Below are 23,792 nucleotides of genomic sequence, written 5' to 3'. Positions count from 1 at the left end.
GAGTAGAACCTGAGTTTCCTCATTAAACAAACAAAATAAAACAAAGACAACTCTCCACATGACCCTGATAATAGATGATCCTCAGATCACCCTTTGAGAAATAGAGTTTGTGTCTCTGTTTTGAGCTCTCTGATATTGCTCCTGAAGACACTCTTAAGCTTTTCTGAAGCTTCCTGTGTTAGGAGCGGGTTTGGGTTAACCCACAACCAGATTCCCACCCAGAATATACCAGCAACAGCTCTGTGCTGTAGTCTGCATACCTTCTCAGGCTCAAGCTGGCCTGGACCCCAGCTGCTGCCCTCCCTTGACATGCTTGGCCATTTGGCCCCAGGAGTCAAATTATTTTTTCAAAGTACTTTTAGGCACACTTTGGCAAAATATTGAGTGTAGTGGAATTCTTGTTGGAAACAGCCCACGTGCCGAGGTGTTTCTGAGCACCTTCTGAAGCGTGGATGCCCAGCCTCTGCAGCCTGCCGGCGGTCTGTGCCACAGGACACCCAAGTAAACCACACCCAAACATGCTCCTCACGCTCTCCAAATCAGCCCGTGCGGCCCTGGGCCAGTGGGCCAAGGCGGAAAGGCAGTCTGTTACAGTCATTAGGGCAAGGCTCCAGGCGTACTGCCTCCCATCCGGGGTTTATACCTCAGTTCCACCATTCCCAACAGCACGACCTCTGACATTCTTTCCCCTCTGTTTTCTCATCTAGAAAGTGAGGATAAAAATGATTAAAAAAAAAAATTATGTTATAAAAGTAAAAATAATTCTTACACCATAGGTTGGTTACGAGGATAACAAATCAGTGTATGTAAAGCACTGGAAGCAGCGTTTAGCACATAGTAAGTGTTCAGTAAGGGACTGCAGTTACTATCATTGTTTCATGGAAACCCTGATGAGATCATGAGACCCTAAAGGCGTGACTCACGGCCCAGCACAGTTATCAGTCTAAGAGTTACCAATTCCCTCCTTGTTGCCTGAGCGCGCATCAGAGAAATGACTAATAAGGTGGGAAGAGCTCTTCAAAATGTAGCCTGGACCTCTGAAGACAATGAAAATATGCCAGGTATTTCCTAGCAATAAGGTCAAGCCTTGCATAATTTAAGAAACACACAGCTGTTCAGCGCTTTGGTTCTTGAGAAGTGGCAGTTACATAACAGGCTGTAACCACGCAGATGAACAGAGCCAAAGGTGGGGGAGAAGGTGCTTTGAAAAGATGTGTTAGTGCTGGAATGAAGGGTGTGATCGATGACAGACGTGGCGGCAGTTAGGGCTTCATAAAGTTTGGGTCCGGGAGATCCATGCATGCCCATTCTGGCGCATGTTGGCTTGACAACAGGAAAAACATCTCTCGACATTTACTATCAGGCTAACACCAATGGGAGGTATGAAATTTTTCTCATATGAGCCATATTGCCAGTATTTTCTCACTCCCTGGTAATGTTTTTAAGCTAAAAGTAAGATTGCCTCGGTCTCTAAAGTGATACAAAGCTGAATTAATCTCCGAAATTACAGGTTTTTCAAACTTTTCTTTAAAAAAAACAAAAAAAACCTCAACTGAGAGGGTTGCCAAAGCATCACCTTACTGCAGTCATCGTGCCAAGTTAACCTTTCTTGGTGCTTCAGACGCAGTGGTGCCGTGCCTCAGATGCCAAGCACAGGAGAGCGCTGGAAGGGTGCTGAACCACAAGTTCCAGCAGCTCATCTTTTGGGGGATAGGAGATGTTAGTCCATGAGCACCTACCAAGTGATCTCATGTGCTACCAAAATACTTCTCGGACTGCCCTGTTTGAGTTGTGCGATATTCTTTAAAAGAGGACTGACTGATTTAAATAGATTGCTTGGTGTTTGTCACAACCTCAGGCTTAAGCGTCTAGAGACTAGAAAGCCAGTTTGTTTCAGGAGCTATCTTTAGGCCAAGCATCATTCTCATCTCCTAGGAGGAGCCAGAATAGTTCATTTACTGCCCACGTGTTTTGGAGATGATGCTCAAACCAGGGGTCTTTAGACCCACAGATAGGGAGAGCGCCAGAGGGAACTGCTGTGGGCCAGGCCAGGCCAAAAGCCTTACCTCTGCCTCTGCACTCAGTAGGCTTCTGTTTACCGTAGCAAGGTGCTGCCGTGGAATGAGTCCCTGGAATGGCTGAGGCCCAGGAAATCTTTGTTGGTTTGAAATACACAGTCTTACCTCGGGGTCTTTTAAAATAAATATTTTTTAAAATATTTTTAAATGAGAGAAAATTTGAGATGAATTTTTTTTTTCTTTTTTTTTACTGTGGCCTGTCCAGGCAGAATGCTAGTTTGATGGCTGGGTGGCAGGCAACAGCCAGGAGGCCGTGCTAGCTATCACTTTTATTTATTCACACGATACCTCCCATGCAGGACATGGGCCACGCTGTGCTGTAGAGGAAGGACGATGACTGTACAGTCTCACTGAGCACACGTGTGTGTGAGGCATTATTTTGAATACCAGTTTGAAATTTTTCATAATAAAGTTTTTAAAAAGTGAATTAGCATTTAAAACGTGAATTAGCATATTTGAGAACAAGAAGGAGATACTGGAAGATAAAAATTGTAACTAATTTAGGGGCGCCTGGGTGACTCAGTCGGTTAAGCGTCTGCCTTTGGCTCAGGTCATGATCTCGGGGTCCTGGGATCGAGTCCCATATAGGGCTCCCTAATCAGTGGGGAGTCTGCTTCTCCCTCTCCCTCTGTGTGTGCTCTCTTGCTCCCTCTCTTTTGCTTTCACTCTCTCTCAAATAAATAAATAAAATCTTTAAAAAAAAAAGTGTAACTTAAATGCTTGTTAAATATGACAGAAGGACTGGAAAACAAAATCAGGGTGTTTCCAAAAGGTAAAATGAAAAGATGAAGTGAGAAAATAGAGGAAGAATAATATTTAAAAAAATTTAATGGCACATCCAGGAGTTTCAGTGTCTGACTAATAGGAATTCCAAGGAGAAAGAACACAGAAATAGAGAGAAGGAAATTATCCAAGAAAAAATACAAGAGAAATTTCAGAACTGAAGATCAAGTCAAGGTGCTCTAGATTAAAACATGCAATGAATGAGGGGTGCCTGACTGGCTCAGTCAGTGGAGCATGCAACTTTTGATCTCAGGGTTGAGTTTGAGCTCCACATTAGGTGTAGAGATGACTTAAAAAAATAAAATCTTAAGAAGTACAACAAATGAAAAAAAAAAATTACCCAAACCCACATACATTGTCATCAACAGTCAAAACTCCAGAAACAGTGAAAGCTTTTGGAGGGGGGAAAACTTGTCACAAACAAATGAATGAAAATCAGAATGCTATCAGAGTTCTTAACATCAGTACTGGAAGCTGGAAGACAATGGAACAAAGTCAACAAAAATTCTGAGGGAAATTTTCCATCTAGAATTTTATACGCAGCTGAACTTTCAATCAAATGTGAAGATAGGACAAGGACATTTTTCAATCTGCAAGGACTCAAAACTTTGCTTCCTGTGGATCCTTTTCTAGGAAACAACCAGACTAAATACTTCAGCAAAATGGGGAAATAAATAAAAAAGGCGAAAGAAACAGAATCCAGAAGGCAGGGAACCAACACAGGAAAACAGTGCAGAGAAGCCCAATGTGTATAAAATAGACTCAGCTGTTTTGAAATTCCAGATTATCTGACGTATTTGGCCATTTAGAAAATAATATTTATTGATAATTCAGGCAGGGTGTTTAGAAGAATTTGAATAAAAGTGCATAGAAGATTAAACAAATGAAATAAAAAGGGAAATGTTAACTCCAAGGAAAAAATGGTACACAGAAAAAAAAATCAGAGTAAACTTCTTGGCTTTTCAGTGGAAAGTTCATTCTCGTACTAATGTAAAGGAAGGGGAAATGTGGTAGATGGTGTAAAAGAGCTGAATTCTAAATTATAACAAAATTAATAGAAGAAGGATAAGTAGATAAACCAAGAAATGGCAATATTAACGTATTACTTGGTTTTTAAAAAAACTAAAAGCATTGAAAGTGTTGGCCTCATTGTTTGTCTAGTGTTTTTTTAATTCAGTATTTTTCAGAAATTTGATTTAAACCATGTGATTTTGTCTGCTCTGATAAAAATGAAAATTATTTTAAAAAAATAATAAAAGGTCCAAAGTTTGGTCATCGGTGGGAAATTCCAGCCTGCATCGTTCAACAAGCTTTTGCCAGCACAGGCATCGCCCATGTGGTGGGTGACAGCACACAAAGTCTTGATTGGATCTGGGCTCTCTGTCTCCAGGTTCCTTGTCACAGGATATCCTTCCTGTCCCCTGGCAGGTGACTAGGTTTTCTCCTGCCCCAGCCATACCAAGTTTCAGGTGAGGTTATAAGACAGAGCAGGGGTGTGTGCCTCTTAACAGGAAGGGAGGAAGGGAAGGAGGGAGGGGAGGAGGAAGGAAGGAAGGAAGGAGAAAATCCCTGCATAGATGAATTTAGAAAACAATTTGCCACTTTGCTATTGAGACAGCTTCAGAGAAATTCTATCCAAAATGCATCCAGCTGGATCTGGCATCAGATGACGATTCCACTTTTTCACCACGTGAAGCCTGTTGGTGTGACTCAGTGTGTCTCAAGGCCAGCCCCAGGGAGTAGAGTTAACTGGTGGGCACACCAGCCTGTCCTGTTTTCACCACTGCCCAGGTTGGAATTGGGTACTAAGGGTTCCAGGCTGGCCCAACCTGGGGATGGCCGACCCAATCGACCTAGAAAACGTAGACTGGGCCAGATTTCCCTCCCATGGGTAGCCTTCTCTCCACTATCACCACTGCTCACTGGAGGTGCCTTATCATAAATCTGGGACCTATCCCAGTCCAGACTAATCCACAGCTGAGCTCACTGAATCTCTTAGAATTGGACCATCCAGACCATGGCCATATTTCAGCAGCCATTCAGTTCTCTATACTCTACTCCTGATGATCAGCACTGGCTGAAAGAAGTGACTGCACAGGAAAGCCCTTTCTCCTCCTACACACAGGTATGTGCAGGGCACCAGGCCAGCTATAGGCTAGGGCACGCTGTTTGTGTACATAGGTCTGCGTTAAAGCCCAGACTGTCCTCTGTTGCAGTCTTGGAGTGCCATTTTACAGTGGAAATGACTGTACCAAACTCCTAGTTGGAGAGGACCCCTTGCACTTTCAGTTAGCTAAGGTTTAACCTGTTTATGGAAGTGTTTTCCTTTGCAAAGAACACCTTTTATTTTTTAGGTAGTGAGCCATTTTTAAAAATCTTGGTTTATTACAGAAGTAATGCATGCTTATAACAGATTGAAACAATACAAAAGTATGTTAGAAAAGGATTTCCCCCATCCTAATCCCATCCATAGGGAAAAAGGGTGGTATATATGTATGTATATACAACTTTATATAACATATACATACATGTACATACATGTATACAGCATACGTATGTGCACATGTATCTTTGCAAACAACCATGACTCAATATATATGGTTATTGTTCAACAAAAATGAGCCTATGCAATGCACCTTGTTTTTTTCTGTTGACATATATTATAGACATCTTTTCATATTATATAGATTTACCTCATTCTCAGAAATATTCTTTATACGGATGCACCTTCATTTACCTAAGCCCCCAATCGATGGATATTTGGATTCTTCCAGACTTTTGATATTAATATTCTTGATGCAATAACATCCTTAACTCTGAAATCCGCAGCCTTCGTTCAGATTCCAGATAGTCCGTACTTTGTGACCTGTAGCAAGTTACTTAAACTCTGTGCCTCGGTTTCCTGATATATAATATGGGAATAAAATTGTCCTCAGAGTGTCCCTATGAAAAAAGAGCTAAGTATTTAGCATATTATAATAATGATAACTAATATTTATTGAGTGCTTACTATCAGCCAGGCACTGTGTGGGTAAACAAATACCACAGTTTCATGCATTAGCCTTATAACACATTTTTTTTTATATCTGCAAAAGAAAGTCCTACATTATTATTATTGAAATGACATTAGCTATTCCTATGCATCTACTCCTCCAGGTAAATTTTTAAATCAACTTTCCACCTACATCCCATCAATATGACAAGTTTTTTTTTTTTTTAATCTAGTTGGAATTTCGAAGGGTGTTTGTATTCTCCAAGGTTGCCAGAGTAGAAAGACCCTTGGACTTGAGTTAAAGAGAACTGGATAGTCTCGTGGTGTCCCTCCAAAGCTGTGTGACCATGGGCAGTTCATGTAAGTGCTCTGAGCAACTGCAGCTTCCCTACCTAGTAACCGGGAGGGATGATCCTTATGGGAGCAGAGGGCGGGGATATTGTAAGAAAGCACTAGAACAGCACCTGACAATATTTTTGAATGTGCTTGCTTCTGAGACAAGTGTTTTTGCTTTGTCTTCTGGTCCTTTGTCATCACCAGTTTCAGTGGCAACTCTAAGATGATCTTCTGTGAAAAGAGTTTGTGTAAGAGCAAGAACTGCAATGAGCGAGCAGGATGAAGTTTAAGGCCCCCGCTTCCTGTGCAAGGCGAGCTGAACATTTATGACCAGTGAAGATTAGCCAAAAGGGAGGAAAGGGAATTGGGACAAACACAGACTGTTCCGTTGTGCCGGCATGTGCCACCAACCGTGGCGTGGACTTCCTGCTGCAGGACACAGCTGACCTTTGGAGAGTCACTGTCTGGGTGAGGCTGTCCTTTAGCAGGACAGCACACAGCTGTTGTTTAGATGTCAGAGGCTAGTTAATAACTGTGTTTGGCAGTCAGCTTGGGATGTTAACAGTTTGGAAAACAGTCTGCTTCTAGGTTTAAGGAAGGCGAGTATGAAGAGAATCTTTGTGTTGCTAACAGGTTGTTTGGTAATCCTACTTTGAACAAAAATTAACACTTAGCAGTAGCTTTAAAAAGTATTATGAGAACTCATAAAAGTCAGAGCAGATGTGCAAGAGAAGGTCACACTTCCAGAGCTCTCTTGGGAACTATTTCTGGACTAACAAGTCCAACAAACGTGTTAATTCAGGTTGAGATTTCTAATGCAAATATTGACTCAATCTCAACCTTTTGCAGTTAATTCTCCAATGTGAATGTGTCCTTTCAGGCTATCTTGGCCTGTTTTCTTTTCTTGTGCCTCATACCTTGCCCACCATTCATTTTGAACTCTTAGCTTTTAATAGTTCTGCATTCTGTCTCTAGATCTGAATAATGTTAAGAGGCCTAAATTGAACTTTTCCTCACTTTCCCAGTGGCATATTTGTGGGAAAGGAGGAAGGAGAAGAGACTGTTGAGACCAGGAAATCTTGGCGGAATGTAAATGATTCCCAGACTTAGATCAGATTACGTAGAAATAACTTCTTACCCACTGTTTACCATTAAAGGAAAAACTGAGGACAGGTTGTTTTGTTGACCGCCCCCCCTTCCAGTTCACATGATTTTTTAAAATTACTGTTCATTTTTAAATATGTGTTTTAAAGTTTCTATGAATTGGTGTGCAAACTGCTGCATAGCTAGCCAACTTTTAGTGTAAAATAGAAAGCTTTGTCTGAAAGATATGACAAATATACTGTATATTTACTTCACCTTCATTCCTGAAGGATATTTTCACTGGATATAGAATTCTGGGTTGAGGATTTTTTTTTCCCCAGATGCTGTTTTACCATCTTCTGGCTTCCTTGGTTTCTGATGAGAAGTCAGTGGTCACTGAAATCATTGTTATCTTTATGTAATTTATCCTTTTTCTCTGGCTGCTTTCAAGATTTTCCTTTCTTTATCTTTGGTTTTATTTATCCTGCTTAGAGTTCATTGAGCTTCTTAAATCTGTAAATTTAGGTTTTATACCAAATTTGGAGAATTTTCAGCCATTATTTTTTCGAATATTTTTCTGCCCCATTCTCTCTCTTTTCTCCTTCTGAGACTGGTTATACCTATGATAGACTTACTTGTTATCTTAATTCCAGTATAGTTAACATATACTGTTATATTAGTTTCAGGTATACAATATAGTGATTCAACAATTCTGAGCATCACCCAGTGCTCATCACAAGTGCCCTCCTTAATCCCCATTACCTATTTCACCCATCCCCCCACCCACCTCTGCTCTGGTAACCATCAGTTTGTTCTCTATAGTTAAGAGTATGTTTCTTGGTTTATCTCTCTCTCTTTCTTTTTCTTTTGCTCATTTGTTTTGTTTCTTAAATTCCACATATGAGTGAAATCATATGGTATTTGTCTTTCTCTGACTGACTTAACTTCACTTAACATTATATTCTCTTGCTCCATCCATATCATTGCAAAGGGCAAGATTTCATTGCTTTTTATGGCTGAATAATATTCCCGTGTGTGTGTGTGTGTGTGTGTGTGTGTGTGTATACACATACCACCTCTTCTTTATTCATTCATCTATCAATGGACACTGGGCTGCTTCTAAAATTTGGCTATTGTAAATAATGCTGCTGTAAACATAGGGGTACATGTATTCCTTTGAATTAGTGTTTTTGTATTTTTTGGGTAGACACCTAGTAGTATGCTTACTGGATTGTAGGGTAATTCTATTTTTAAATTCTTGAGGCACCTCCATACTGTTTTCTACAGTGGCTGCACCAGTTTGCATTCCCACCAACAGTGCAGGATTTCCTTTTTCTTCACATCTTTGCCAACACTTGTTGTTTTTTGTGGTTTTGATTTTAGCCATTCTGACAGGTGTGAGGTGATATCTCATTGTGGTTTTGATTTGCATTTCCCTGGTGATGAGTGATGTTGAGCATCTTTTTGTGTGTCTGTTGGCCACTATGATAGACCTTTTGATATTGTCCTGGGTCTGATGTTCTGGGTTTTTTTTTTTTTTTCAATCTTTTATTTCTCTCTGTTCTTCAGATTGGGTAATTTCTGTTGGTCTATCTTCAAGATCACTGACACTTTCCAATATAATTTCTATTCTATTAAGTTCATCCAGTGATTTTTTTGAAAATTTTGTATGTTGTATTTTTTAATTATAGAACTTCCAGCTGGTTCTCTTTTGTAGTCTCTATTTCTCTGCCAAGGTTTTCTGTATATTTCATATATTCTTTTATGCCATTGAGCATAATTATAATAGCTGCTTTAAAATCCTTATCTGCTAATTGCAACATCTGGGTTATCTTGGGATTGCTATTGATTGCCTTTTTTCTTGAGGATGGGCTGCATTTTCCTATTTCTGTGCATGTTTAATAATTTTGGGTTGTATTTTGAACATTGTACTACTACATTATGGAGACTCTGGATTCTATTATATTCTTCTGAAGAGGTTTATTGCAGGCGGGGCAGGTTATTGTTTATTTTGGTTTTTGCCTTAGCTAGCAATTACCTCGGTTTGAACTAAAACCACAAACCCAGGCTGTTGGGCTAAGCATCTCAATTCTTGGCTCAGTTATTTTATTCTTAGCTAGGTTGCCTAGAGTCTGCCCCATGCATCCATGTCTCAGGAGATTTGGGCAGAGTTTTTACACAGAATTTGAGGCTTTCTCTTTCTGGGATTCCCTCTTCACTTTCCAGTGGCTGTGGTGGTCCCAAAATCTGTCTCTGAAAGACTGCATACTTTCTGTTGGGAGTTTTAGCCCTCAGCATGACACTGACCACAGCCTGCCACCAGGCTAAAAGCCATAAAATTGAGAAACACATCTCTGTCTTTTCCTTTCTCCCACATCTCAGCCCTCCTGCAGAATCTACCTATTTTTTTGTCTCTCTACAGTGCCTTCAGGCAATTGTTTTTATAAATTTTTTCTGGAGTATATAGCTTTTTCTGGGAGTATTGGTCCAATAGGAGCTAACTTGGCCATACCAGAGGTGGAACTAAAAGCACACTTTTAAAGTGCAAACTGTTCCTTCCTATAATTAGTGCAGATTAGCAAATTTGAAAAGTATATCTATAAGTAGATAAAGACATGGGACTTGAAAACTTCTAGAGGAAACAGTTATTTTTAGGGTCTTAGTAAACTACTATTAACAACCAAATAAGCAGCGTAGTTTGTTGTATACTTCAACATATTAATGAGATACCAGAAGCTTCTTTGTTAAATCTTTTAGTCAAAGTTTCTATTTCATACTAGCCAACTGAAAGTTGCCAGGCAGCAACTTAATATACCAATTCACAGAATTAAAGGGAGAAACAAAAAATACCTCAGTCAGAGTTGGAGATTTTCCCACTGTCAGCAACTGATAGACCAATTACACACAAAAAAAAATTTTCAGTAAACACAGATGAAGACATAAGCCAGATTGATGTTTGTAGACTACTACATTCAACAACAACAGGATATACATTCCATAAAACAAGTCTCAATAAAGTTTAAAAACTTGGACTATGTAGAGAATGTAGTATATCCTCTGACTACATTGGAATTAAATTAGAAATCAGTAACAGAAGTATATCTTGGGAAACCCCAAATATTTGGAAATTCAGGAACACACTGTAAATAATCTGTGTTTCAAAGAAGAAATCGCAAGGGTATTTGAAAATAATTTTAACTAAATGATAATGAAAATATAACATCAAAATTTATAGGATGCAGCTAAAGCAGTACTTAGAGGAAATTTTATAGCTTTAAATGTTTGTTTTATAAAAAGGTATTTTTTAAAAAGATTTTATTTACTTATTTAAGAGAGAGAGGGGAGGGACAGAGGGAGAAGGAGAAAGAGAATCCAAAGCAGACTCTGTGCTGAGCACTGAGCCCAGCCAGGGGCTCGATCCCACAACCCTGAGATCATGACCTGAATCAAAATCAAGAGTTGGAGGCTTAACCAACTGAGCCACCCAGGAGCCCCAAAAAGAAAAGTCTTAAATGTGCTGTACAGTAGCACTTTCTGTGGCAGTGGAAATGTTCTGTATCTGTGTTGTCAAGTCTGATAGTCAATAATCATATGTGGCTTTAATTTTTAATTAATTTAAATTAAATTTAGATACCCACATGTGGTCATTGGCTATGATATCAGATAAGACAGGTCTAAAACTCAGTGACTGAAGGTTTCCTCGTAAGAAAAATATCCAGGGCACCTGGGTGGCTCAGTCATTAAGCGTCTGCCTTCGGCTCAGGTCATGATCCCAGGGTCCTGGAATTGAGTCCCACACCGGGCTCCCTGCTCAGCGGGAAGCCTGCTTCTCCCTCTCTCACTCCCCCTGCTTGTGTTCCCTCTCTTGCTATGTCTCTATCTGTCAAATAAATAAATAAAATCTTTAAAAAAAGAAAAAGAAAAATATCCAAAATAAGTAGTAAGAAGGACATGAAAAAGAAAAGAGCAGTGGGGAGGAATGACAACAGCCAGGCAGCCCAGCTTCATGAAGGCTCTGCACACACCTCAGCCCCACAGGCGCAGGCACCGGGCACTCGCCCACTCCCCACCATGATGCCCAAGAGGAAGGTCAGCTCCTGCGAGGCGGCAGCGAAAGAGGAGCCCGCGAGGAGGTTACTGAGGTTGTCAGCTAAACCTGCTCCTGCAAAAGTGGAAATGAAGCCAAAAAAGGCAGCAGGAGAGGATAAATCTTTAGACAAAAAAGTGCAAACAAAGGGGAAAAAGGGAGAAAAGGGAAGACAGGCTGAAGTGGCTAACCAAGAAATGAAATAAGACTTACCTGCCGAAAACAGAGAAACTAAAAATGAGGAGAGTCCAGCCTCTGATGAAGCAGGAGAGAAAGAAGCTGTCTGATTAATATCATATATCATGTCTTATCAGTGGTTTCTGTCTCTCTTGTACAATCCAGGGAAATATTTTTATCAACTATTTCATTAATCCAAGTTTTTTAGTAGCTCTAGAAACATTTTTAAGAAAGAAGGAATCCTACCTCATCCCATTTTTTAAGTATATATGCTTTTTTATAAGAGGTGAAATCATTTGTTGGTTGTTTATTTTTTGGTACAACCAGAGAATCATGAGATATTGAATATGGGAGGCTTTGATTGTCTTATGTGTCAGCTCAACATTCTATAGATGGGGTAGTTTTTATATCCTGTAATACTAAGCATACTAAATGGCAATTTGGAGTCAGTCGTGCATTTAATGTGCCTTGAACATTTTAAATTACTTCTATTTCCATGTTGTTTTTGGTAGAATTGATTCCTAAAGAAAACCACTCCTTGATCTTGACTCTCCCTGTCAGAATTTTGTGCACTCTGCAACATCTTGGTCTGGTAGTCCAGTTTTCCTAGTAACTTGTTAATGTGCTGTGCGAGATTGAAAATTTGAGTATGTAGTGTATATGATATTAAGTTGTGAATTAATGGGACTTAAAGATAATAGTGTATCAACATTTGAAGATATTGGTACTTGACATACTGTTAAGGAAAATTTGCCTTCAAATTTTAAGCTGGAAGGTCACTGGAATAACTCTTAGAAAGAATCACAACTACATGACTTTTTAGATTTTCAGTATGTACATTAAGAATTGTGTACAAATTGAAATGTCTGTACTGATCCTTAGAACAACCAATAAAAATTCAATTATGAAAGAAAAAAAGGTAAGAGCATAAATCAGTAAACTGGAAAATAGACAAAAAATAGAGAAAAACCATAAATCCAAATGCTTTGTCTTTTAAAAGATCAATAAAATTGATTAGATACATAGAGAGCACTTATTAACCAAGAGCCAGAATAAAAGAGGTGTTATCAATCCTACAGACATTAAAAAATTAATAAGGGAATATTAGGAACAACTTTATACCAAAAAAATTAAACAACTTAGATGAATTCTACAAATTCTTTGAAAAATACAGCTCATCAAAACTGACACCTGGGGGCACCTGGGTGGCTCAGTCGGTTAAGCATCTGCTTTCGGCTCAGGTCATGATCCCAGGGTTCTGGGATTAAGCCCCACGTCAGGCTCCCTGGTCAGCAGGGAATCTGTTTCTCCCTCTCCCTCTGCCCCTCCCCCTGCTTTGTGCTTTCTCTCTCTCCCTCTGGCAAATAAATAAATAAGTCTATTTTTTTTAAAAAACTGACACCTGATGAAACAGAAAATCTGAATAACCCTATATCTATTAAAACAATTCTGATTCAGTGTCAGAAACCTTCCCACAAGCAATTTGGAGTTCTCAGTGTTGGTAGGAATATAAAATGATATAACCATTTTGGAAAGCTCTAGCATTTCTTTTTTTTTTTTTTTTAAGTAGGCTCCATCCATGCCCGGTGTAGAGCCCAACACAGGGCTTGAACTCATGACCCTGAAATCAAGAGTTGGATGCTTAACTGCCACCCAGGCACCCCTCTAGCATTTCTTATAAAACAAATATATCCTTATTTGACTCAGCAATTTTACTCACAGTTATTTACACAAGAGAAATTGAAATATATGTTGACAAACACTTATAAAGCCTATATGTCCCCATCAGTAGGAAAATGGATACAGAAACAGTGATATATAATGGAATGCTACTTAGCAATATCAAAGAGAAAATTACTAATACATGCAACATGTATGAAACTAAAAAACTGAAAGAAGCCTTCCACAAAAAGAAGTATTTAGTATTTGATTCCACTTATATGAAATTCTAGAATAGGCAAAACTAACCTATGGTGGGGGAAAAAATCAAAACAGTGGTTCCTTATGGCAGAGTAGGGAGTTTTTTAACTCAGGTGTATATTTTTATGTAAACTCAGTGTATACACATTTAAGATTTGGGCACTTCATTGAATATAAATTTTACTTCAAGAGAAAAAAATGAATATTGAACTGTAGTTAATGATACACATTCTGAATTATTTAGAGGAAGTAGAATGGTACCTGTAGTTTACTTTGAAATACATCAAAAAGATTAAATGGATTAATGAATGAATACAAGAATGGATATGTGTACAGATATGTGATAAAGTAAGTACAGTCAAATAAATGTTAATGGTAGAATCTAGGTGGCCTTAAACATACTTTGTTGTATATGTGAAATTTTTCATAACAAAATGTTGGGGAGAAAGAGTGAGGAAAAAGTTTGCTTCTAATTCCATGTACACAGAATTACTGCAGTGCAGTGAATTGAACCTTTATTGGATCTGCCTTTATAAACAAGAAAAATGTATTACGAACACATTTGTTCTGAGTTTCTCAAGCACTGCTAATAAGCAAAGGACCATGGAAGAATTAACTAATTAGTTAATATGAATCAAGCATTTTCCCTGTCCTCTGGGAACTTGCAATCTGATGAAGGATATAAAACAAACATACCAATAATAGAATGCAGAATATGATACATTCTCTAATAGACATAGGGATAAGCTGGTATGGTTGTTCAGGAGAATGAGAGCATATTTAGGTTGGAGGAACCATGGAGGCTGCATGGAGGAGGGGATATATTGAATACCAATGGACAGAGGGCCTGAACAGGGGAGATGGTATCCCAGGTGCAGAAAGGAGCCTGTGCAGGTGTTTGGAGAGTGTGGAATAAAAGTAGAAAGGTGAGACTAGGGCCTTGAAAACCAGGTTTGGATTTTACTCAGTAGATAGGAGGGAGACATTGTGTCTTTGCACAAGGCCGGGAGACAGATGCTTTAACATTAATGTTACTTAGTGGTACCTAGAAATGCAGGAAGCCCAGATGGGAGCCCCGACCCCCTCCTTACTGTAAGGCTTTATTCCATTCATGTGCTCCCTTGGAGGGGTGCCCAGGCCCTGGCTTTGATTTGAAGGAATTAGATTAGAGGATCTCCAAGGCCCTTCTAGTTCCAACATTCTGTGATCTTATGGCCGCTTGAAAAAGTTGTTGCTCAAACAGAGTAAATATTTCCTCTTGCAGTATTATTGTACTCTATTAGCCAACTCTTTCTTCATCAAGTCTGGATTGTACTGTTAGATATATTACAAATCCCATATTCAAGTGTCAGAGTTCTGAGCTGTTGCTGGGTGATAATGCTGCTTTTTACAGAGTTTTAACATTTCAAGCTGTTGAACTTTCACATTCTGAAAAAAATCACTGATGGTGATGTTAAGCCAGATGGGGTTACAGGGGAAAACTTACAACACTTTGTGGGAATCTGGGAGTTCTACATCTGTCACAGATGAGTCTGAATAATCTGAACTTGAAATGAGACTCTTCACAGAATGCTTATAGCATTCTGGTAATTCCTGAGTGCAAGGAAATGGAATCTTAAAACTGTGTGGAACAACACAATTTCTTTGGATGAAAAGAGTATCTTTTACCACGTGAGTTTTTATTAATGGTTTATTATTATATCTGATGTGTTCTGATATTTGGTCCCAAAGATAAAAGTCCCATACAATATATTAAACCATTGGGTGCGTGATGAAAAATTAACTTTCCATCTCTACGCATCCAGGTCCAGGTGGACGCCTGCTGTGTCAAGTGTGAAGGAAAGATAGTGGAGATATTGTTACTTCCAGACCACTGGGTCCAAGTGTTTGATGTGAGGAAAGAAATGATAGGCTGAAAAAGTTGTGTGGTGTGGGAACCCAAACTCCTTGGGAGGAAGAACAGAAAGGTAGCCCAGAGCACTTCCGTAGTAAATTTGCCGTGGCTGTGGTGGTTTGCTGGCTGGCTTAGCCCCAGTTCCAAAGACTCCAGCTTGATGCTTACGGCATGCTAGTTACACAGAGAGCTGAGCTGCAGAGAAAACGCATCTCTTAGCATCTGTTCACTTTTCATCTTACTAGGGAGAGAAACCATATCCCGACCTCATCAGAACACCAGGCCACCCCTCTCCAGGTGTCTCAGATATCTGTGCTCTGTGAACTTGGCAGAGATGGTCTTTTACAGGGAGGGTCTTCTCTCAAGGATCCCTAGTGAGAGGGGTCTCAGATCAGAGCTGCTTCAAAGAGGTAAGGGATGTGCCTCTAGACCCAGGCCCCAATTAAGGGGGGGCGCGGTGTTTTTCTTTTGCTCGGAAATGAGGAGTGCCACATCAGAGACTCTCTTCCATTTTAAAAATATTTCACTGAAATGTCTGCTTTCTGGTTGTTAGCAAACAGCATGTTTTGAAGCCAGATATCCTGTCCAAATAGTAATAACAATGTCACAACTTCTGTCACTAATACACTTTCCCCTTTCTTCAATTTACTTACAAGGATTTTTCTTGTGGTTGTAAAAGAAACTATAGAAATCATAGAAAACATACAAAAATATATGCATAATAACACAACTTAAAGATGTTAATCATTGTTAGCTTTTTTATTTTTCTTCTTGCCTTTTGAATTTCTCTTACTTATGTGTATGTATAATGTCATAAGGGGATCATGGGAAATATAATACATGGATAGCTTAATATGTCAGCTATTTTTCACATGAGGGTTTTTCCCAAATTATAAAAACCCTTAGAGAATATCATATTTAATGACTATAGAATATTTGTTCTCTTCTGTGGGCATAGCATCACTTTTTAAAATAGTACCTCTCTATTAGACTTTTAGACTGTTTCCAGCGTTCTGTTGTAAAAGCAGCAATATCTTTGGTTTCAGGAGACATACTTCTGTGTCTGGGGAAGGAAGAGAAATGCATAAGTTTGCCAGGGTGCCTGATGCCCCTGACTGAGCCTTGTCATGGTCTTTGTCTGGCTTTCTGTGGATACTGGGTCCAAACTGAAGGAACAGAGAGGGAGTCTTCCGATCCACTAATGATGGCAGGGGCCACTTTGTATCTGTGCTGCCCTTCCCAAGGGACAAGCAGGCTCTGGGAATGGGAGTCCATCTCAGTGGACGGTAGCCCCGGTAGGCCCAAGGACCTAACCCTTCCTCACTCTCTTTTCCTCAGAAAGAATGATACCTTTTTCTGGGTTCCCACTTGACTGTGGTCGTAGACACTAAAACAGAGGAGCTTGAAGTGGCTTGGGGCCTACTTGGCCTCATAGTAATAGTAATAACTGTAACTAATATTTATTGGGCATCTGCTATACTGTGTCAAGTGTTTTACATACAGCATCTTATTTAATTTGCAGACCCCTTGTTCTGAGAGCGAGAAATAGTGCTGCCCAGTGGAAAACAAGCAAGACAGGCTCTGGAATTAAACAGACAGTGCTTGGAGCCCAGCCCCGCCATTGACCAGCAGCTCTGTGACTAGGCAGATTTATTGGTCAGGAATGCATTCAGCTGCAAAACTCAGAAAACCCAACCAAGAGTGGCTTAAATAAGTAAGTAGTTATTTCTCAGACACAATGAGAATTCTGAGAGGAGCCAGTCCAGGGCTCACACAGTGTCATCAGACACTCAGTCTCTTACCTTCCTATCTATGTTGTCCCTGGCATGTGGCTTTCCTCCTCATGGTGGCAGATGGCTGCTTCATCTGAGGCAGGAAGAAGAAGTCGAGGAGAAAGCAGGGCCAGTCCCTAGATCAGGAAAGCAAAAGCTTTTCCCGAAATGCTCAGCTTATGTCTGATTGGCCAGAAGTCCATCATGTGGCCACCTAGGTGTAAAGGGCTCTGTGGAGAAGTTTCAGCTGCACGCGCCGCCATCCATAAAGGGATCAGGGTTCTGCTGGAAAGGGAGGCAAGGGCATGTCTGACGGGTGAGCCATCAGTGGCTGTACCAGCAAGTCATTTAGTATCTTGGAAGTTCACTTGTTCCTCTGGTAATAATTCGTTCCTATTCTAGTCAGGCTTTTTCAGCCTCTAAGAGGTGTGTCCAGTTTGTCAGCTCCTTGGGCACATCCTCAGGGACAAGGGGAAACTCAGGTCTGGGTCCCAGCTACACACACCCCATTCACCCAGGGTCTTTGTACTTCCCAGCAGCCTGTTAACACCTCATCAGTCAGGACGTGCCAGGAACTCTCAGTACCTACTGCCAGGCCATCACTTCTTTAGAACTGGGCATCCTTACCCTGATGATTCTTCCAGGCGTGCAAAGCTGGGCTCTTGGCTACTTCTTTCCCTTGCTTCTAGTGCTCTCTCTCCTGTCTCACCCCAGCTGCTGTCCCTGCTGCCACTGCTGTGTCTTACAGTCAGACCCCCCAAAGAGATGATGTCTTGGCTCAAACAGTCACCACTCATGAGGAGCATCACAGTCAGGCAGAGTCTTACACCAGGCCACCCCAGTGGTCCCTAGTCACCCTTTAGCCACAGAACACACCGTGGCTTCTTTCCTCGACAGAGACCTGTGGCTGTGGCAGGTGCCAGTGGATCCCAGATCCTCACCGATATATGACATCAGAATCTCTGCACAGCTTTAGGGGCAGGGGCACCAGGCACCTTGAAGGAACACAGGAGAACCCATGGGAGTTGTGTTCCAGAAAACTCGTTCCCCTGAAGTGGAGCAACAGGGAGGTACAGGCCCCAGGTGGGCTTCTCTGGGCCCTGCCAGAGCTAGGCAAGGATGCCGGGCTTGTTTAAGACTTTCAGATTGGCGTGGCTGGGGTGGGGGGGGGGGCGGGGGGGCATGGTGATTCCTGTTACCTGGCCGTGGGAGAGCCACGCAGCAGCCTGGGCCACTGGCGCACTAACGCCAGGGCAGAGTGGAAAGTGTGGGTTCTCTGAAGAGAGGGTGGGGAGGTGTGGGGAAAAGGCTGCTGGTCAGATTGCTGGCATTCCTGAGGAGGACCTTGTTGGAAAAGGAAGCTGCTGTTAGCTGCACCCTCTGTCCCAAGCCACCCAGGGATGAGAGGCAGTTATCAGGACAAATGAGAGAATGTGTGTGCACATACTTTGAAACGGTGACTCAGTCCAGAGGCCTCCTTGTTGCTGTTATTACAGCTGCTGCTGCCGCAAAACAGCTTTGAACCCTGAGGTGTGAGGCTGCCTGGAGGAAGGGCAGGGAGCGGGGGAGAGTTGCCTGGCAGCCCGGGACGTGAGAGCCTGCGGTCAGTGAGCAGGGAAGGGGCCTGCAGGATGGGTGAATGAGGCTGTGGCTGTAGGGTATTTGTGTGATTTCTGGTGCAGATAGAGAGCAGATCTGGGCCCTGAGGGTCAAATGCCAGAGCCAGGCAAGGATGCCCTAGTTGGCACAAGGCTGTCCAGGCAAACAGTCAGCAGAGGGTGTGCCACACCTCCACCAGATCCTGTCACTGCGGGCCATGCGACGGCTTCATAGCAAACCGGGCACAGAAGCCCCGTTGTCCCTTTTCTCTTGTCCACCCTGCATCTGTCCTCTTCTGCTGAGAAGCTGCGACGGGTCAGGGCGCCGCCACTGCTGGGCAGAGCGCCTGCCAAGTCCATGTAGTTTCCGGCTGGTGCCAGGTCTGCCAGCCAGCTTCCCGCGGCCGCTGCCACCGGGTGACTGGTTCCTAGAAGCGGCACATGCGTGAGCTGGGACAGTGTAAGCAGAAAGTAATTGGGTGGCACCCCCTCCCTCACCAGATCCCTACCACGCGCTCGCTGGCTCCTGGACTTCTCCTTCAGCCTGTCCAGGGCAAGAGAGCTGTACAGTAAATCTCCTGAGCATGAACAATTCTGTGGAATAAAGTTGGCTCCGTGGGCTGGCTGCCTGTCAGACTAAAACTCTGAACTGGATTATGTGACATTTTCATTTTAATCAGAGAGGAAAGCCAGATTGCTGAGCAGAGCCACGCTGATCATGGCTCTTTTTTCAGCTGTTTAGCACTAATTCCCTTGGGGGGAGAGTCCTCACTGGGCCCCTTTTTAGACACCCGGGAGGAGAAGGAGAGGCGCACGCTCTCAAGCTTTAGAGGCCACGCCAGCAGGTGGAAAACCCAGGGTACTCGTCTCACCCACACTGAGAAAGAACTTCACAGTGTGAAGAGCTATGCCGAGGCTCACCCAAGTGCTGACCCACTGGAACAGAGATGGGATCAGGGGGCGCCCATGAGGGGTGAGAGGTCCCCTTCCAGCCTCTGGCCGGAGCAGTGCTCCACCCCAGACCCTGAGACAAGGCATGAGGAAGGGCACAGCTCACCCTTGTCTGGGCACTCAGCCCGCAGCTCTCTGCTCAGCTCCCTTTTCATGGAGAGAACATGTCTGGCCATGAGTCCCCTTCCTTCCCACATTCCAGGACACATCTCCCTGCTACATCATGCAGACCTGGTCCAAATCTGCCACTTCCTTCTCCACGTTCTCTGATCTGGAAAAGTGGTTTTTCTGCCCATCCTTATATCTTGACTGCAATATCAAAACAGCCTCCTAATGAGGCTTCCTGCCTCTGGGTCTCATCCTCATCCTCATCATCATCCTGTATATATTTCTAGCATAACTTGCCAAAGCATGATACAGTCTAATTACTGCTCTGTTTGGAAGCTCTGTGCCTCCTCACTGCCTACAAGAGACAGAAGAAGATGGGAGAAGCTTCTTTTGGGATTTGGTCCCCACTTGCCACTCTGAGTCTCACTACGCTTTTTTCTGCCCACAGCTGCAAACACAGATACTCAGGAATCACTGAGAGATGGGATGAATGAAAAAAAAATTAGGAAGCCAAACAAGAGTTCTCTGGTGTTTTTAATTTTATATAGAGGTATCATGCTAACATATGTGTGAATTAATCACTGATAATCTTTTTATGGTTTTCTTGAGCTAAGTCTCTTATCCAAAGAATTGGGAAGCCTGTCTTATTTTATAAAGAGGGCAGGGTTTATAGAATATATAAGGAAATTGAGAGTCAAATAACATTTTGATCTTTTATTTTGAATTTGTAGCTCAGACAGTGCCTCCAAAAAGGATCTCGATAATTTGCTCTTTTTTTAGCCAGCCACTTCTCTAGTCAAATTTTAAAAGGCTTGGAAGAACATGTGATTTTTAAAATATCCTGGAGGACTTTTCCAGGCCTGGGCAGCTCATGGGTCAATGCACAGCTATTTCTGTATGTAAGTAGAGTGGGAGGGTGCTCTGCCAGTTCCCTGAAGGTCGGGGGCCTAGTTGTCTGAACTGGGAGGTTGGACAGAGGGACTTCCTTCTTCCCCTCTTGTGCCACAGCCGGGCTTCACTACAGAACTACAGACATGTGCTCCCCCATTTGTGTTTGCATGCCTGTACCTGCTGCAAGGTATTTTCTTCTGAGCTGGGCCCTTTAAATTTGGGGGACCCTAACTCCTGTGTCAAAGGTGTAGCACACAGGTGTGAACAAAGTAGTCATTTGGGGAGTAGTGCCAATGTAGTGTAGACTGAACCACATAGGGGTGAGGGGGTAGCTTTGGAATACACAATCCCTAAATGAGACATAGTTTCCAGCTGATTTGAAGGCCTGTTAGTTTTCAAGGTTTGAGCCATGCTTATCAGAAAAGGAATCCTCAGGTCAAATGGAGAGCGGAGGAGTGTGGACTGGCACCCAGGGATTGAGTTCCCAGCCCAGCTCTGCAATTCATCCGTTGATTTTCTAGGCCAGGACTTTCCCTGGGAGTTACAGTACCTTTCAAGTTAAAGGGTTGGGTCAGTTTGTTCTTATGCTCCAGATGCTCTCTCCAGCCTTCTCCATCCTGCCCTGTGCTCTGGAAGCTGACCAGTAGGGACTATATGAATGGGCTCCCTTACTTCCTGGCCCCCTGTTGTGTTCTTTATCCTATGAGGAAAACCAACAGGACATTGGGGGGCAGGGAGTGGAGGAGGAGTGGGACCGAAGTATTGATTCTCCTGGCTCCTTCTTGTGTCTGGGCTCCTGGCAGGTAGCCCTCTCCGCAGGGCACTCTGTCTCAAGGTTCCAGTAGCCTCTCCTCCCTCGCCCTCTGGTCCTAAGGATGTAACTGTGGCGCTGTTACTGGTCCCAGAACACTGCACTATTTTTCCCCTGGTCCCTGCCCACCCCTTATAAATGGCCCCTTTATTAAACTCTCCTCAAATTACCCAATTTAAGAGTGCCATCTGTTTCCTGCCAGAACCCAGACGGATACGGTTCCTAAGATCTTTTCCAGCTCCGAAAAAAAGATGCCTGCAAGCAGAGGAGGAGTGGGCCCTTTGGGGATCCCATTTTTCACTCATGCCTCCCTTCATGGTTCACCGGGATCAGGGGAGGGAGGGACTGGTAGAAACATGATCTCTAGAGCACAGAGTCACTACGATAAGAATCCCCTGCACCTTGGTAGGCATAGGCTGTTAGAACCCTGATTTCCAAAGAGTACACGGGTGTGCTCTCCCACTGTGGTAGCGGGGACTTCCCCCACCTTTCCCCAAGGGCGGCTCACACCAACCAAGGCAGGACTGTCCCTCCTACCCCTTGCTGCCTCTGTGACTTTGAGCAAGTGACTTCACCCTCTGAGCCTCAGCACCCTCCCTCCTAACCTGGAGTTGGTAACGCCGACCCTGGCCCGCACGCGATTGTTAGGAGGTGCAAAGGAAGAAGTCTGTGGGAAACCGCTTTGATGAACATCAAGTTCAGGACTAAAGAGGACTGTAGTCATAAACAGCTTTTATCGTGGTAGGGGTCACAGGCAGGGCACAGAGCGCAGTGGGGACATTACCCCTGCTCCCGTCCTAGCTAGAAACCAGCCTCCATTTGCTCTGTCCTGCTGTGTGCACTTGCTGAGACGTACGTGGCTCCCCAAGTGTCAATTTCAGGATCAAAGTGTGACCTCAGAGATACCACATTACAGAATCATGTCATCAATAGCAACAGCAGCTTCCTGACATTTCTGGAATTCAGATCCCGGCCTTGAGAGTCTTAGGTGACCACTTATGGCCCTTCCAAAAGCAATTGCTTCAAGATCGTTCTGAGAGAGGATAAAGGAATTGAGTATATTTTATTTATACATCTTTAATTATCAAAGTTATCACAGAGACTTCTTGGAATACAAGAAAAATACATGCTTGTAGACTACATATGTCAAGTGCAATTTTTTTTCTTTAAAAAGTTATAAAGGGGCCTAAAGAATTGTCATATTCACTTGGTATTGTCGATATTATGTTAGGCCATATGCATACAGCCCATATGTGTAGACAAGTAGCAGAGCTGGGGAAGGAGGGAGGGGATAAAGAGATGACAGGCTGGGAGTCCATGGCTTTCAGTGCCCTAGTGGATACACACCTCACTGTATTCATTACCAAGCAGCCCAGTACTGTGCACAGAGCGATGTGCGCCAATGGCAAGAGCATAGTACTTAGTGGAAAAAAGAAGAACGAGATGCACAAACTAATATTTGCATAAGTTAAAAATAGGTGCACAGAAACACCTGTTGCACATTTTGTAAGCACTGTTGAGGACATAAGGATACACCTCAGGCACATTAGGAAATTTCTCTATGGGGCGAGGGGAATGGAAATGGGCTGTAGACATAAAAGGAAAAACAGTGCGTATGTACATAAATACAGGGCTTTTGCCTAGCCAGTGTTAATCAGGAACTGTTGCGTATGGTAAATGCAGCCCTCTGCTCCTGACGTACAAAACAAACAAAAAGAAAGTCCTCAGGTTTTCTTTTTCTTTTAGGTTTTAAAAGAAACCTAAAAAGGGTTTTACTGTTAGGTTTGAATGGTCTTCCCCCATAGCCCTCAGTGTAGCCCCTGAACCACAGTGGTTAGTGGAACAAAAGTAACCTTTGTAGGGTCAGAACACAAACAGCACAAAAGCTGTGTAGAAACCACATGAAGGAAAAGATGCTGTGAGCCGCCCCTCAGGCTCACTTCTGGAAACTCACCACCTGGTAGTGCCCGCCAAGTGGGCCAACGTCCATCGAAGCAGGCAAGACTATTCCAAGTATGGTTCTCTTTTGTTAAAAAAAAAAATGCCTAAGGGAAAGTGGAAGATATGGAAATGCATGTAAACTTATCAGAAGAGCCTTCATAAAGTATTTTGAGCGGTACACCCTCTTTTCTCTTTTTGATGTATTTACTTTTAGTCTCTTATGGGTAATTTTTTTTTTTTTTTTTTTGCAAAAGTGATATCCCATGTCTACGTATTCCCATTTTATGCAAATTACACTTTACGTCCTTATCCCAGTTATGTTTCCTTAATGTTGCATTTAACAGTATTTTTCCATTTTGCTACATAGGCT

General features: G+C 42.5%; 1 protein-coding gene and 1 pseudogene across 1 annotated transcript in view; both read left to right on the top strand.

Moving 5' to 3' along the window:
• The window catches only part of CTDSPL (CTD small phosphatase like), a gene marked incomplete at its 5' end in the record, with an annotated part of 113,052 nt that overhangs the window by 22,921 nt on the left and 66,339 nt on the right, over positions 1 to 23,792 (top strand). The gene's annotated exons all lie outside the window — the stretch shown is intronic.
• LOC116635157 lies at positions 11,177 to 12,643 on the top strand (annotated as a pseudogene).

Source organism: Phoca vitulina, unplaced genomic scaffold (assembly GCF_004348235.1).
Source record: "Phoca vitulina isolate PV1807 unplaced genomic scaffold, GSC_HSeal_1.0 scaffold10, whole genome shotgun sequence".
Taxonomy (NCBI): Eukaryota; Metazoa; Chordata; class Mammalia; order Carnivora; family Phocidae; genus Phoca; species Phoca vitulina.
The sequence above is the reverse complement of the archived record's forward strand: the minus strand, read 5'-3'. Positions and strand labels throughout refer to the sequence as shown.